Raw genomic sequence first — 13,446 nt, 5'->3', positions numbered from 1 at the left:
AGCCGCGATCGGCCGAACCTGTGGATGCAGCAGGTAAACAAACTGGCTTTCCCCGCACAAACGGCGGAACAAGTTTGGGAACCACTGGTCTAGATAAAACAACTGTAAATATTGTTATTTGAATGAGATTGGAGATGCCAAGAGAACTAAAGACTTTATGTAACTATTGTGGTTTATTTAAACACTGTTAAAATCATAGACTGTCACTCTAAATGTCAGGGGTTTTCCCTGGGCCTGCTTACAAGCGAGGGGACTCTGTAAGGAAGTGTGCAAACTAGGTCTAGCAGCAGTCAGTTTGAAACCAGTCAGCCTAAAGTAAGGTGGAGTGAGCTGTACCTCGCTGTTTTAGGGAGCAGCCTGCTTTGTCTCTCTCTGGTGTGTTATTGTTTTGAATTCTAAAAAATAAAGTCATGTTATGTTGCAACCTTCCAGCAAGAGTACTTATGTTTTTATATAATTTCTCTGTGTGTATGCTATGACATCCACAATCTGCTTCCTTTAAGTGGGAGTGGGACTTGAATCCCACTTCAGCCCAGAAATCAATGGAGTTAAGCAATTTACTAATTGTAAAATGAGATCAGAATTGGGCCCAGTATCTCCATCTCTTGTGCAAAGTGAACTGACTCCCCATGTATTCTATTTGGCTGAGTTAGATTGTAGAAATAGGCAAAAACCAAAATGTGAACTGGATTAATAGATTATAAACCACAAAGGACCATTGTGATTAGTCTGACTTCCTGTCTCACACAGGCCATTACACTGCCTTGAATTAATTCCTGTTTGAACTAGAGCAGATCTTATAGAAAAACATCTAGTCTTGATTTAAATATTGCCAGTGTCGGAGAATCTAGCACAGCCCTGGATAAATTGTTCCAATAGTTAATTACCCTCACTGTTAAAAATTTGCACCCTTATTTCTAATCTGAATTTGTCTGGCTTCAATTTCCAGCCATTTGCCCTTGTTATAACTTGGTTTGGTGCTTTGAGTTGTCAAGTTCATTTGCAACCTTAGCTCGTACTGGAAACCCATTGTCATGGTTGAGGGGAACTGCACGTTATAGCCCAGCAAGGGCACGCATGCTAGGCTCCCTGCTCCTCAGCTGTCACCTCTCTTGGGTGGAGACACCTGACCAGGGTTTCCCCAAGCTGCTGAGTCCCTGGCGTACACTGTGAGTTCCCTCAGCAAGGCAGACTGTCCAAAGAGGCCTTGTTCCTGCACTTTGGTGTTCTCCTCAGAGCCCATAAACGGCTGGGTTGCCAACCTTCCAGGATTGCCTGGGAGGCTCCAGGAATTAAAGATTCATCTTTAATTAAAGACTATGTCATGTGATGAAATCTCCAGGAATTCGGCCAACCAAAGCTGGCAACCCTATAAACAGCCCAGGGTTCTAAGTTACCACAGAGCTTTTTCTAAGCAAGCACATCTATTGTTCTGGTGAGAGCATTGCAGAGAAAACCTATTCAAACAATTAAATAACCTATATAGATGCTAATAAGCTTACCAGAGGTCATCCCCTCAGTCTCCATAAGAGCTCTGGTCAGTGTCAGTCCTTGCAACCCTTCCCTAAAGATTGGGGTCCTCTCCTACCTTGGTCACGAGGTCCTGTCTGTTTGCTGGGTCAGAAACCAGGCCCAGAGTCTCAGGTTATTTATCCATTTATCCATTCTGTTGGCCTGTGGAGAATCCAGTTTGAGCCAATATAGGTGAACCTTCTCAGGGGTGGGACCTCTCAGGAGGTGTTACAGCCTGAGTTAATTTGCCTCATCACATCCCACTGTTCTTAGTTCCTGAGGGGGCTTTGTTTTCCTCTTCCCCATGGAATTGCATACAAACCCTGGCCCACAATGACACAAAAACTTAATATGATAAGACCTCCCAAAGATACTTCAGGAAATTACCCTATCTGTCACACTCATGTTCACCAAAATCAAAGAAAGGATTCCCTTGAACTATGAACCGCGGCTCTGCCATCAAGCAGCCGACATAACGTTGTTCACTGCAGGGCCATGGCTCTTTGTCATATTATAATAGATCACACTGCTTAAATATGTCTGTTGTGGGGAATGAAGTGTGTGGTGTGGTGTGGTGGATCACCTGGATTTTCAGATGCGAAGGTCTCTGTCAACCCTTACATTAACAGGTTTTCTCTACCTACCTACCTACCTGTCTGTCTATCTTCTATCACTGTAGTATCTGTTGGTGAGATTGCTGTGTCTGTATTTTACCCGCAAAACAATATGTGTGGTATAAAGCTTTGATCTCCTTGTTAGACGCCACCTTTAAACTTAACTGTGTCACTCTATATGCCGGGGGGTGGGAGGTGGGGCTGCAAGACAGCTGAAGGCAGAGGATCCTACAAAGTGAGACACTCTGCCTTCTGTCACACGTGGCGATTTTTGTTGTTCTTTCATCATTGGTTGTTGGTTTTTTTTTTTAACCCATAATAAAAGTCCTTTGAAAGTGCATTGTTTGATCATTGTGTGTATGCTGGATTGTGCCCCTCTAACTGTGGCCCAGACACCACAAGAGGGGGACAGAGCACCACACTGAGTGGTGATGGATTACCTGTATAGCAAGCAGAGCAGGTCACACACACAATTCCTTTGGGACCAGACCAACGTCTTCTACTGAGAATCTGATTTGACTGAGGTAGTTGAAGTATTAAAATAAGCGGCTTAGCACCCCTAGCTATTTGTTAAACAATAATAATCCCTGATTTGTTTGACGGTACCAGCAAAAAGACGTCCCTGCACATCCCTGGAGATAATGTTACGAATGTGACCAAAGTGCAGTCAGCTACCGTTACAGGGATGGTGTATTGGCGGTGCGTAGCTGGAGGTTTGGTGGTTTAGTGTGAGCTTGGTGAGGATGCTAGCTTGGGTCCTGGGATAGCCGGGTTCAATTTCTGCTCCACCACAGACTTCTTGTATGATCTGGGGCAAGGCATTTAACCTCTCTGTGCCTCAGTTTCCCATCTATATAACGGGGACAATAGCCCCACTCTGCCTCACAGGGGTGTTGTGAGGATAGCTACATTAAAAGTTGTGAGGTGCTTGGATATTACAGTAATGTGGGCAAATTGATTGAGGAGACCCCCACTGTCATATCATGGCAATGAAAATTCAGCTGCTCTTAAAGAAGATGCAGTTAGTCACACAATGTTTTTTTGCTGAATGCTTTATTTCATCATAATGAATTTGTGGAATTTTGGTCATATTAGGATGGTTACTTAGTTATCATAACCTGATCGGTTCATGCCCAGTTGCAGCAGGAGCAACTGGAGTCGAAGACCAGGCCAGCCTGGCAATTTTTGCAGGTAGGTTTTCCCATTCATGCAGTGGTAGAAGCTGTTACTGTTGGATGGATCGGGGAAGAGGCCACTGGCCATGCTAGCACAGAAGCCGGTGCCTCCAGAGCTGCTTGAGCTGCTGCCTGAACCACTGCGGGGATTGCTACCAGAATTGCCACTCCTGCTTCCGCTACTGGAAGCTTCTGTGATTGGAGAAATGGGCTGAGCAGGGGCAGTGCAGCCTGAAATAAAAGCAGATCATTACCATTCCACTATGATTCTACCAGGAAATGGGCCAGGTTTGCACTCCATTCAGGATGAGCTATCTAGCTACCCACCCGTTTTCATGGCCCCCACCATTTCAGCAGCGAAGGAGTCCCAAGAAACAAATTTTAGTTCCTGAATTCATATTCGCTGAAGTTTGGGCTTCTGATTGCTTCATTATAAAGAGGAAACGAAACCATTACATTCAGATTTGGATCCAGTTTCAGCTTCCCAAAGCATCCCAAAGTTTAGGCAAAGTTTATTCACTCCTGATCCACAGCAGCCCCGTCTTCCCCGCTCCTAGGTCCTCCCCACAGCTCTGTGAGTAGAGCTCAGTCTCGATCCTGCTGTTCCAGCCCCTGTCTAATTGCGGGCAGACACTATCAATCGTTCTGAACTGCGAACTGTTTTTGCCTTGTGACCACACTTCAAAAGACTGAAAGCCATGTTTTCATATCCTTAATCATGACTTGAATTGAGCGAAGTCTCAGGGAGATGAAAAGCTGTAGCGTTAGTCCCCTGTGTCACTTAACATCTGACTTTGCACCTAACTCTATGGCATTCCCACAAAGGAGAAAGGGTAGAAATGTTCTAAAATAGGGAGTTGTAGATAGTCACTTGTCTATATGTTATTACTCTTGAGAGAGTGGCTATTCAGGGGTGCATTGAATCAGGCCAAAAGCAACATTATAGACGCCTGCTAGCATGCAGATTCTCTCTGTGTGCAACCAGGGAGTTAATTATGGGAGCTCGTCCTACTGGAGTTACTCACTAGCGCTCTGCGGTCCAAGAGCATTCTTCAGAGTGTTGATCAGGGGGAATTTGCCCTGGTTGTAGAACGTGCCAGTGAAGTCATCCAGGTTGAGAGACCAAACCATAGCGTCTCCAAAGTTATTCTTCATCAGCCACTGAGCCTGTTAAGTGCCAGGAGAGAAGCTAAAATCAGCCCAAATGCTCATGCTGAATGGAAGCCTTGTCTGGCATTAGTTACACCAGAAGGTCTCATCATACCTTGATGTTGAAGCTCTTGATATTGTCATATCCAAGCCACTCGTTGCCCTTGTAGGCATAGGGGACATCCTGAGGGGTATCCCAAGCCTGGGTGGCTCTGTTCTTCAGGAAGGTGCAGATCTAAGCAAAGTGGAAGTGAGGATTTTAACAAGTGTCCTGTAAAAGAGAACTGTGACAGTTTCTTTGACTTATTCGTTAATTATGACCATAAGTATCGTCTCTAAGGATTTGTACTCCTTAATCAGCTTCATTTAAATTAATTTAAATAACGCCAAGAGATGATGTGGAAGAATTAGACACACTGCAGGGGAAAGAATTCGAGTAGGCTCCCTGATTGCTTTACCTTGTGGACTCAGTAATTAATAATCCATTAATTTACCCTTTGTGTCTAATAAGGCATTTATGGTGTGCAAGGATGAGGGTGCATTTTATTCTGTTTCTGATACATTCAGCTGAAATTAGCTAGGGTAATATAGTCTATTTTTAAATCAGGCAGAATAAATCACTAAAAATAAGGTATTCTGTGAATCTAGATCCTTGTTTCTCTTCTCTTGTCCATGAACAAACTGTAATTTTTGATGAATTAGTTAGCTAGTTGCAATTAGTCAATGGGATCGTTTGTTAGACCTAATTTCAGCCTATGACGCACTGGCTAACAGTTCTCCGTGAGTATTAGTGATTTAATATTTGTGTGGTATGAGCAAGCACACATGCCTCATAGTAAGCCCAGAACCCAGACTGTCTTGTGTCAGGTCCAGCAGGCCCCGGTCCTGAGGTTGGAGAGCCGACAGCAGTGTTGGAAGGGTTGCTCAGGATGAAGGTGTGTCCATAGGTTGGTAATCCAACAATGAGCTTCTCAGCTGGGGCACCAGTAATTCATGGCATAATCCTATAGGCAACAGACGAGTTAGTCTCTCCAAGGACTGTTAATTGCCATGTTAATTCTTACACCTCTGCAATTGTAAAGGCTGATGTCATTACAGACCGAAAGGACCCTGGCCCTAAGCTTTCAAGATATACTTACAACATTGAAGTAGACATTGCTACCAGCGTCAGCCGGGTCTTTGTAGAGAGGGCTGTTCTCTCCACTGTATCCTTCCCAGGAGCCATGGACGCCATATGGCTGTCATACGTGGAAGTAGTCCAGATACCTGTGGGGATCATTACATACATCTATCTCCAGTCCTTTTTAACCCACTGAATGGTTCGTTGTCCTGTTAGTGCTGGCTCCACAATGGTGACACTGGTCATGCTCCCACTTCCTGAGTGCCTGGCTTCTCCACAGCCTACCCCTCTTCTCCTGCACGGTGGTTCTACTCCTCTTTGGGTCTTGTGCGTCCTTAGGATGGGATGAGGATTTAACCCATAATGCCCATGAGTGCTTAGAACTAGGTGGTAGGTGCAGGTGTGTGCTTGAGGAAACCCCTCATAGGCTCAGTGCACACACCAGAACAGGGGTGACCTTATGACTTGCCCTGCTATTCAACATTTGAATATCAGATCCTTTTCCGATGTCTAGGATGTCCATTTATCTTCTGAAGTGGAACTGTCCCCATAACACTATCCAAGTGTTGGTAATGACTAAGATAGAGGTCAAGTTCTGACCTACCTATTCAGTGGACGCATCCGATGAAGTGAGCTGTAGCTCACGAAAGCTTGTGCTCAAATAAATTGGTTAGTCTCTAAGTACTCCTAAAATAATACAGAATATATTAAAATATCCTCCTGTCCCAAAGGGGAAACAAAAATAATAATGTGTTTTCAGAATAAAAAAACCCTCCTACCTATCTGTGCATTCAGCAGGCGTGCCAACCCTTTAAAGAAAAAGAGAATAATTACCACTTTAAACCTGGGACTAGGCAACCACTTGACTGGTATCAGGGCTTCACCTAAAATATCTCCTGAGCCTCATTACTGTGCATTTTAGAGTATGGTGTAGTAAAGAAAGCAATTCTCTTTGGTTCATTGACAACTTTGAGTCTTCATATCTTTGAAGTGTATTTTACAATTCAGCAGCTGTTTAAACAACACTGGGAATGCATATGAAAACAATGGGAATATCAAGAAGTGTGTTTATTTTTGCTTTCTAATGTTTGCTTTCTAACAGCAAGTGTTTAATACAATAAATGTTAGTCTCTGAGGTGCCACAAGGACTCCTTGTTATTTTTGCTGATACAGACTAACACGGCTGCCCCTCTGAAATAAAATATATATAACTCATATCACAGATTATTATAAAGTATCATTATTATTAATACCTAGCTCTTATGAAGAACTTTTCGTCCATAGAGCTCAAAGTGCTTTACAAAGATGGTCAGTATCAGAGCACAGAGCAGGGAGGTGACTTGCTCAAGGTCACTCAGCAGGCCATGGCAGAGCTATGAATGGAACCCAGGTCTCTTGAATGCCTTGCTGGTGCTCTATCCACTAGGAAACACTGCCTCCCTCTTTGTCCCTTGCAGTAGCCCGTTTTCTCTCCAGTTATGCATGTGGGAAAACATCTTGCTGTATTTTTAATTAACATTTATATTTACAAACTTCCATTTTCCTTTAACTAGTCTCTTTGTAAGTCTTTTAAAACATCTCTCTCTCTCTCTTTTTTTACATTTTAGCCTTGCTCAGAATTTTTGCTGCACTTGTTTTTAAATTCTAGGGGCAGTGCTACTTATCATTCCCTGATACTGGGGTTCTGGGCCATACATCAGCTGGAGAAGACACGCTCGTGTTCACTTTGATAGAACTAGCAAACTAGCTTTATCGTGAACGGTGGGAGTGGTTAGCTGCCCCAAGTACATGCCACTATAAGAGAAGTTACAGAACTGGACTTACTGGTAAGAAGTATCAGCTTGGCCATCTTGCCTCTGTACTGATCCAGCATTGCCTCTCTCTGGCTTTTATGTCATACTTCCCTCTGGGCCGTGCTATCCTACTATCACCAAAGCCAAGGGAAGATTCTGGCATTTGATGATTAGCGGCATGTAACACGTTCTAAAATGGAAACCAGTATCTGTGGTACAGTGGACCCGTTTGAGAATCTGAGTCTAAGAAAACAGTGTTACCAGTCTTTATATTTTACAGAGCTGCTGGACCCTGGTAGAAATAGATTACAGTGTTACTGTTGTTGGGAATGCTTGTTCTACTGATTAATTTTAGATTATATAATAGATTACACAGTACTAAATAGTTACTGTACAACCACAGATATTGTGTTATATAATCTGCGTATACAAGGCTTTTCTAGTCTGGCTGGAATCAAGAAGGTGTAGGATTTTTATACACAATTTAGTTAACCAGCTCACCTGAACCATTTTTGCCAACTAAAGGCACTTAGGGTCTAGTTCTGCTTTCAGTTACATCTATTTAAGACAAGAATAATGTTATGAGCTGGGTGACACTTCGTTGTGGGTTGAGTTAAAACCTTGCTTAAACTGAGGTGTGATTGCGCCATTCATTTAAGGTAGTTGTAAGAAAGCTTTGGGGGCGGGTGCATCTAAAACAAGGCACAGAAGCTATCTCCAGGTAGGCAAGGGGTTGTCAGCAGGACTGGGTGTGTGGGAGGTGTGCGAGAACACACAGAAACTGAGAACAGACAAGAAGAGAGAGACAAAGTTGGTGAGGAGTAATATCTTTTATTGGACCAGCTTCTGTTGGTGAGAGAGACAGAGCTCTTTGTTAGGTCGAGGTCACAGCTAAATGTAAGGTGGGATAGATTGCTGAGTGTACCTAAAAAGAAAAGGAGGACTGGTGGCCCCTTAGAGACTAACCAATTTATTTGAGCATAAGCTTTGGTGAGCAACAGCTCACATCCGATGAAGTGAGCTGTTGCTCACCAAAGCTTATGCTCAAATAAATTGGTTAGTCTCTAAGGGGCCACAAGTCCTCCTTTTCTTTTTGCGAATACAGACTAACACAGCTGCTACTCTGAAACCTGAGCATACCTAGTTAGCCCATATTCTAAGGGATCATTCAAGATAGAGTGGTCTGTTAACACTTCTGCAGTCAATAGGGGGTTAATGGGTTACAGACTGTTGTGATAAGCTGTAAATCCAATGTCTCCGTTCAGTCCATGATTCTTCAGGTCCCAGAGCTGAGGGAGAGCTCTGTGTGGTTTGAAAGCTTGTCTCTCTCACCAACAGGAGCTGGTCGAGTAAAATATATTTCCTCACCCACCTTGTCTGTCTAATATCCTGGGACTGACACATGGCTACAGCTACGCTGCATACAGGAACAGACAGAGGCAAAAAGCAAGAAAGCCAAGCAGTAGCTTGTGAGCACAGTGGGTACATCTACATAGGGATAATAAGACTGCAGCTGGCCCGACTCAGGTGGAGATTCCCTCGAGTTCAGGCTCCAGCCTAAGCCTGAACATCCACTCAGCTATTTCTAGCCCTACCACCCCAGCCCTGCCAGCCTGTGCCAGCTGACCCGAGCCAGCAGCGGCCATGCCATAGATCTTTCCCCGTGTGACCCTTGAAAAAGCTAGAGAGAACGCTCTGGGGTCTGTTGGCTAAAGAGGCTTGAACCTATGAGCTCAGAAATTGCTCCTTTTGTTCGTTCCTCCTGCGCTCGGAGAAGCAGGACTTTGTCCGTTCCTTGTGTGATGGGGTGTGCTCCCCATGCTCGCCCTGAAGGGGTTAACGTAGGCCAAAGGGGACAATTAACCTATTAGGCTGCAAGCTGGGGGGACATTTAGGATGAGAGTTGAGCCCTAATTAATTGAAGCTCAGGCAGGGCTGCTGTGAAACCAGGGAGCTGGCAGGAGGAAAGGGGCTGCAGTCACTTTTCCTAGGACAAAGGAGAGGAAGGGATTTGGACCCAAAAGGAGGGGTTTGTCTAGCAGACCCAGAGGAAAGGGGATTGGCTAGAATGGTGGAGAATGAGAGCCTGGGGTAAGCAAGGTTGGAAGTAGTCCAAGGGTGGGCAGGAAGGTTTGTGGTTGCCCAGAGCTTCACTGCTGGAGACAGGGCTCTGGACTGGAACCCGGAGTAGAGGGCGGACCTGGGTTCCCCTACCAGCCACTGAGTGAGTAGCACAATCTGGGCAGTGGACTTGGAGGCTGTCTGGGGCCAAGCTTTCTAGCTGCTGAGGGAGTGGCCCGGCCAGGGCAGTGGGCTTAAGGACTGCCTGGGATGGCGAGGAAGATGTTGATGTTACTCTGGAACAGGAGGAATCTTGTGACTTGGCCGGAGGGCTGAGCCATGAAGATGAGGGCCTGCAGCTCCCGAGGAGCAAGAGAGGGCCCACAGACCAAGGAAGTGAGACAGCGGGCTGAGGAACTACAAGGAGAGGGCGTCGGGCTAATAGAGCTAATCCCCAGAGTGGCCAGGAGGAGGTGCTGACAAACGATGAGTAGAGGCGCCCATGACACCTTGTTAAAAAATAAGATTGCATCAAAAAGAGTACCAGACTTCCAACGGGACCATTCCCATGGCCCAGAAATTGGATTCGCCACTTGGGTCAAAAAAAGGGCAACAATGACTTCATTGTTGTAAACAGAGTATCATACGTGGCTGGCAAATAAAAATACACAGCCCTGTCTTTTCCTTTTCCTTTTGCTGGAAGCTGTTTTCTATACAGGTGGCAAGAGCAAGAACTTGGTCACAAGTGTTCCTATTAGGTCTAAATCCTGCCTGGTCATCACCCAGAGTCTGCTCTGCTGTGGGAAAGATTCATTGCAGAATTAGTCTCTCCAGAAGTTTCTAAGCACAGCTCATAATTTATATCTGCCAGGAGTTAGCTGGGAGGGAGTGGTCCTTTCCTGGTTTTGGTATAGCTGTTGCCCTAGTTTTCTGCCATAGCTTGGGCATCAACGTTTCTCCTCATTTACCTTCCCACAATCTTAGAATCATAGAAATGTAGGGCTGGAAGGGACCTCAAAGTCATCTAGCCCAGCCCTCTGCACGGAGGCAGGACCAAGTGAACATAGACTATCCCTGATGAGTTTGTCCAACCTGTTTTTAAAAACCTCCAATGCTGGGAATTCCAAACCCTCCCTTGGAAGCCCGTTCCAGTACTAAACTATCCTTATAATAGAAAGATTTTCCTAATATCTATCTTCAATCTTCCTTGCTGCAGATGATGCCAATTTACTATGAGTCCTACCTTCAGCGTGCATGGAGAACAATTGATTGCCACCCTCTTTATAACAGCCCTTAACTTATTTGACTATCAGATCCCCCTTCAATCTTCTTTTCTCAAGACCAAACATGTCCAGTGTTTTCACCCTTTCCTCATAAGTTTTTAACCTGGGTTTTTTTTATTGTTTGGGTTGCTGTCCTCTGGACTCTTTCCGATTTTGTCCACCTCTTTCTTAAGGCATGGTGCCCCAAACCGGACACAGTAGCTTAGCTGAGGCCTCACCAGTGCCAAGCAGAGCAGGACAATTACTTCCCATGTCTTGCCTACGACACGCCTGTTAATACACCCCAGAATGATATTAGTCTTTTTTACAACTGCATCACATTGCTGACTCATATTCAGTTTGTAATTTATAACCCCCAAATCCTTTTCACCAGTGCTAGCACCTAGCCAGTTATTCCCCATTTTATATTTATGCATTTGATTTGTCCTTCCTAAGTGTAGAACTTTGCATTTGTCTTTATTGAATTTCATCTTCTTGATTTCAGACCAATTCTCCAATTTGTCAAGGTAGTTTTGAATTTGAATCCTGTCCTCTAAAGTGCTTGTCACTCCCTCTCAGCTTGGGGTCATTCACAAATTTTATAAGCACACTCTTCGCTCCATTACCCAAGTCATTTATGAAAATATAGAATAGTACTGGATCCAGGACTGACCCTGCAGGACCCCAATAGATACACTCTCCCAGTTTGCCAGCAAGTCAGTGATAACTACTCTGTGAGCATGGTCTTTCGACCAGTTTTGTACCCACCTTATAGTAATTTCATCTAGACCGCTTTCCCTAGTTTGCTTTGAGTGTGGTTTGCCATGAAAAGGTCTATTCCTACTTTGCTCCAAGGTCTGTGGGGGATGCAGTGTATTTTAATGGTCCCTTTTTGCTGCTTGCCCTGCATTTCCCCAGATGTATCCCAGCTGCTCCACACGTGTCAGATAGCCTTCGTCATGTTTGGCTGGTACGTGATGTCTTTGGCATCCCAGATCCAGGCTGCTGTTTCAGAGTGGCTCTGGATTCTTGACAGAGTTTTTGTTTTAAAAAAATCTGGGCATTATGATGCTATCTTGAATGTTCAGCTCAGCTCCCTAGCTCTAGCATTCTTGGGTGGCAGGTGGCGCTTCTCCCCTGGTGTCTGGCCATCCTGACCAAACAGCCGACATGAGTAATTCCAAGTCTTGTAAAGTTTGTTTGCCTTGAAACTAACACATGCCTTGGTTGGTCAATGCTTTCTGTGTCTTTCCATGATTTTTGTATTGCCATCAGATCGAAGATCTCATATTCGTGTTCAGTTACCACATTTTCATGCTCCAAGGCTTGCTCTGGATAAGAAGCTAGCTATAGACATCTAAGTCCCTTTCTCGTGGCTTGCAACGCTACAATTTACATGTATTTTCAGTAGCGGAGGTGAAGGCATTTTAAGGCCACTAGAAATGATTTTTTAAAGTGCTCTCCAGTGGTTTATGATCATTTTCTACTTGAATGGTTTCCCATCCTTGAACGTACTGGTCAAACTCTCGACACGAAAATGCTATTGCAATACATTGCTTTTCAATTTAGGCATATCTCTGCTCAGTTGGTGATACTGACCATGATACAGAACTACCAGCTGTCCCTTTTATATGAGTGATGTTCCAAGCCTGATCTCACTGCTCTCACGTTATATGGTTGCCTCTTCAGTCACACGGGGGTATTTCAGGATGGGATAACTGGTCACCAACTCCTTGTGGTGACTGCATCGTGCTGCAGTAGCCATGTCTATGTAGCCTCCTTGCCCAATAGCCACAAATGTCCAAGCTCAGACATTGGAACATGAAACACAAGCAATATTAGTGAAAATAGTGGTGTAAAAACACAGCATAGACCCTCTCAACCTTGTCCTATGCAGTGTTTTGTAATAAACCGAAGTGACAGAGAATTTTCACCGGGTCACCTAGACTTAGTTGGAGACCCTGGGGGAAAAAAACACAAAGGATTTTCAAACCATCCCATATCACGCGCTGATTCTGAACTCACTCAAAAGCAAATTCATAAGATTAAGTTATTTTTATGTAATGCAGGTAAGAGAGCAGAGCCTCCTGTGAAATTTTTTCCAACATGCTTTTCGGGTGGTGCAATAACGAAAGCGATTCAAAAACAAAAATTGGAAAAATACCAGTAAACTTCGCATATAAGGTCTGTTTCTTTAATTAAATCCTTTGTCCTACTTGCCCTTGTTACTGAGCTTAGTCTGGACATTGTGGGAAGGTAAATGCAGAGAAATGTAAAGATCAATCAGCATAGCAATGGCTTTGTTCTATGAAGGAGATGGAGTGATATGGAGTATTGTTTTTCAGGCTTGAAAAGGTCAGAATTGAAAGCTAAGGTTGGCATTTGAAGGTGGCATTGAAACAGGCATGTTTCATGTTTGCAACACAGAAACTTATTGTAGAGAGATGTGAATTTTGCTTGATTTATTGGGCCAGATTCTCATTGATACTAAGCCCACTTGACACCACATGGCCAGCGTAAAGGGGCCTTAAAGTGAGTATAAAGAACATTTGTATGAACTACCCTGCTAGGCTAGTCCATTGCTAATACATCTCCTTTTATGTTCGTGTGCTCAGGGACAGGAATCTGGTATGCTGCCATGAGGATTATGATGACTTTCTCTTTGTTTGACCCCCCTCCCCACAACATTCTACATCTCTGATTTCATAGACCTGCAGGAGCCATCTCATTTCTGGCACCATGTTCAGTTTTTGAGCATAA

Source organism: Lepidochelys kempii, chromosome 21, assembly GCF_965140285.1.
Source record: "Lepidochelys kempii isolate rLepKem1 chromosome 21, rLepKem1.hap1, whole genome shotgun sequence".
Taxonomy (NCBI): Eukaryota; Metazoa; Chordata; order Testudines; family Cheloniidae; genus Lepidochelys; species Lepidochelys kempii.
This window is presented reverse-complemented; position numbering follows the sequence as displayed.